The sequence below is a fragment of the Glycine soja genome, chromosome 20, assembly GCF_004193775.1.
Source record: "Glycine soja cultivar W05 chromosome 20, ASM419377v2, whole genome shotgun sequence".
In the NCBI taxonomy this organism is placed as follows: domain Eukaryota; kingdom Viridiplantae; phylum Streptophyta; class Magnoliopsida; order Fabales; family Fabaceae; genus Glycine; species Glycine soja.
The window spans coordinates 17,987,215-17,991,171 of record NC_041021.1 but is presented as its reverse complement, the minus strand read 5'-3'; the positions used below and the strand labels follow the sequence as shown (position 1 = coordinate 17,991,171).

The window sequence follows — 3,957 nt, the reverse complement described above, 5'->3', positions numbered from 1 at the left end:
CTGTTGCCCACCTCCAACTGAGCTCACGTACCCCCACGTAGCCCATATCCTCGTTTCTCTCAACACCGGGTCCCCATCAATCCTCCCAAGCTTCCCCAACATCCAAGTAATACAACATTCAAAAATCACAAGCTATCACAGCCAAGCAAAACAGGGCAAAGGCAGAAAACTCTGCCCAAAATACCAACCAAAATCACAGCTTTTCTCACTTAAAGACCCCAGTAACAATTCCTTCGTTCCAGTTCGTTAACCGTCGGATCGAATCAAAAATTTTACTGGAAGTCTCTAGCACATAAACCTACATTTTGACCGTTGGGATCTACTAGCAAACATCCAGAACTCATTCTGCACTACTCTTTCCACAACCAGCAAAACATAAGCATTTTCTGCACTTATGCAAAATTCTGCTGCACAATTTCACAGCAAAATTCTGCATAAAGTGCAGATTTCGAAAACCACACTTCCCCTCATCCAATTTTGCCCAAATCAAATCCTACAAGTCCTAAATCATGTATCAATCATGTCTAAACCAAAGTCAAGCTTCAAAACACAGCAACACAAAATCTAGGTGTCCAAAACCCCTCAATTCAATGGGTTTTCTAGGTTTGAAAAGTGAAATTGAGAATGAGGTAAATTTGAAGCAAACTCTCACCTCACACCAGTTCATAACATCAATCTAGACTTGCTCAAACTGGATTTACACCTAAAATTCCACCGAATCAAAATTTGACTCCTCAACACCCAATTTTGCCCTAGAAATGGCTCTTGGTTCACTTTGGTCATTTGTTTTTCTCCCTAGCACAGTCCAAGCTTTCTCATAAGTCCTAAATGACATTTCAAGCTAGGATTAACTCACTTTAATCTTCATTTACCACAGAATCCAGATTTAACCTTCCAACTCTCAAAGCCTCACTCTTTTTCCACTCGTAACACCACATTCTCACTTTCTAACCCTATGTTAACTCTACCCTTCATCTCTAACAGTTTCCATAAGCAATTTCAGCACATCAACATCACAAGCATCATCATAAAAACCCTAAAACTGAATGGGTATGTTTAACTCATCCAAACATGGCAAGTTCAACATGCTTTCAACAAGTTTCTTCACAAATAATCATCATAAAGCTGAAACTTAGCAAGACTACCCATCATATCTCCCAAAACCCCATACCCACGAAAATCAAAGGAGAAAGAAGTCCACCCAAACCTGAAATTTCGAAGTCCCACACGTAGAGACGCGCTTCATGACTCCGAAAATGTCCTCCTTTCGCGATTTGGAGCAGAAATGGGCACCAAAGGTTGAAGCTTTGTTGGGCAACAATGGTGGAGGAAGAAAAGAAGAAGAAGGCTGCGTGAGAGAGAGGGAGAGCTTCTGAAATTTCTTTTGGGCCGAGTGAGGAGAGAGAGAGAGAGGTGCTTTTTGGTTTTAAAAAGGGTTTTCTCTTTTTCTATTATTTTGTTTAAGCTATGCCACATGTCTCCATTTGAGTGGGGCAAAAAGGGCCCACTTTCTCTTTTGATTGTAACCCATACTCAGCCACAAAAAGTGAGAAAAATCTAACCTTTGAAACGATAAAATCCTGCCTCGGTTTGCGTGCCGTTTCTCTGGTTCCAGTTCCTCGCGTTTCTCTGCGTCCGTCGGGGCCAGTTTTCGAAAGTAATCAATATATATATCAAAACGCTCAGAATAAAACCCCGAGCGTGGTTCAGAGGTTGGTTTTGTTAAATTTCAAGTCGCACGCAAAACGATGATTTTTAAACTAATTAATTACGAATTAACCCATAACCTCCCAGTTATGGACTTCTCTTCCTTAATTAGCCTAACCCGTGTATCTTGCCCCCACTATCCCTACTTCTACCAAGAACATATAGGCATATACACTGAATAATACTTATATATATATAATCATTCAAAATACATCGTTTTCAAAAATTCCGGGTAGAAATTTCCAGGATGTTACACCCCCCCCCCCAATCGTTACTGTTACTGCGCAAGTATATTATGAACATTTGGTTTGTCATTGCTCGTTGGGAAACGACCTAGGATCACTTCCTAGTTACTACATTTTCATGTTTATTTGATTCGGGTACGGCCTCGATCAAATTTGGCGTCGTTGCCGGGGAGCAGTGTCTAAAGGTTCATAATAGCTAGCTAGTGTTGTGTGTTTAATTCCTTCGTGTTTTATGTTTAATTGTTAGTATTGTGTTAGTATGTGTGTTAGTGTTTTTTAGTGTCCTGGTATTTTGTTTAGTGTGTGTTCTGTTTCAGTTTTCCTATTAAGCGCTTCCCCTGTTTCAGTTTTGGGTGTTTCTCTGTGAATAGTGTTTTGCAACGGTCTTAGCGACCACTTTTGCTTGCGGCAAAACAGAGTAGTAGTAGAAATCAAGTAGAGACGGATTTTAGCGACCACCCATGCTGAACTATTTGAGATTTTTTGTTTTAGTAACTAGAGTTGTTATTTTTGGCTGAATTTTTTTGTAGTAACTTCTTTTAATCTATATTTTGTGGGAAAAATAGCTAGAGCCTTTAGTTTGGTCAGATTTGAAAGTTCAAAAAAAGTAGCAAATTTTGTGTTTGTCGAAACTTCAAACGGCCATAACTTTTGCTCTGGTTATCAGAATCGCAATTATTATATATGTATTTGGGGTAGAAAAAAATTTCCTATGCCATGTAAGATGATCATAGGCCGGCTGAGGTCTCCATCGTCCAAAAATAGTGATTCTGTCAAAAGTTTTTTATTTTTCAAGTTTTATTCACTAATTTTTCTTAACCCACCATTTTTAGCTTCCATAGTTAGACTTTGAATTTTTGCCTGAAATGTTTTGTGCTATCTTCTCATCATTTTATAAGGTTGCTCACAAAATTTCAAGTCATTTGGATATCATTTGAGGGTAGCTATAGTTCAAACCTGCACCTTTATTTACATGACAAAGTAACTAGTTGTGCATGCTGAATGTAGTGTATGACTAGAGGCAATCCATCTGACTTACAACCCTTTGATCCTGAGATAGATAGGACATTTCACAGATTAGTTAGGCATCATTTTATACCTTTTGAGCATTCCATTACTGGTGAATCTGTGCATTCTGTTATTGGTGATTTTGAACATCCTGATTTTGAGCATTACAATTCTGAGCATTCTGATTCTGAGCATTCTGATTTTGAACATTCTGAGAACATGGCACAACCTCCACCCCGTGAGAGGACTCTAAGGGAAATGGCTGCACCTGATTTCACCTACGAAAGCTTGTGCATCCAATACCCTGATGAGGATGTCCCATATGTTCTTAAAACTGGACTGATTCATTTGCTTCCAAAGTTTCATGGCCTTGCAGGTGAAGACCCGCACAAACATTTGAAGGAATTTCATATTGTCTGCTCCACCATGAAACCCCCAGATGTCCAAGAAAATCATATATTTCTGAAGGCTTTTCCTCATTCTTTAGAGGGAGTGGCAAAGGACTGACTGTATTACCTTGCTCCAAGGTCCATCACGAACTGGGATGACCTGAAGAGAGTATTCTTAGAAAAAATTTTCCCTGCTTCCAGGACCACAACCATCAGGAAGGATATCTCAAGTATTAGACAACTCAGTGGAGAGAGCCTGTATGAAATACTGGGAGATATTTAAAAAACTATTTGCCAGTTGCCCTCACCATCAGATTTCAGAGCAGCTGCTTCTCCAATATTTTTATGAAGGACTCAGTAATATGGAGAGAAGTATGATAGATGCTGCCAGTGGTGGAGCCCTTGGAGACATGACTCCTGCTGAAGCCAGAAATTTAATTGAGAAGATGGCTTCCAACTCCCAGCAGTTTAGCGCCAGAAATGATGCTATAGTCATTAGAGGAGTGCATGAGGTAGCTACAAACTCAGCTGCATCATCTGAAACTAAGAAGCTTGAAGGAAAACTGGATGCATTGGTTAACTTGGTAACTCAGCTGGCCTTGAACTAG

At 39.7% G+C, this 3,957-nt stretch overlaps 1 non-coding gene across 1 annotated transcript; it reads right to left on the bottom strand.

Annotated features, from left to right (window-relative positions):
- Positions 1–3,557: 3,557 nt before the first annotated feature.
- LOC114403952 lies at positions 3,558–3,665 on the bottom strand. The gene has a single exon (XR_003664719.1). It is a non-coding gene; the product is annotated as a small nucleolar RNA R71 (small nucleolar RNA).
- Between the last annotated feature and the right edge of the window lie 292 nt (positions 3,666–3,957).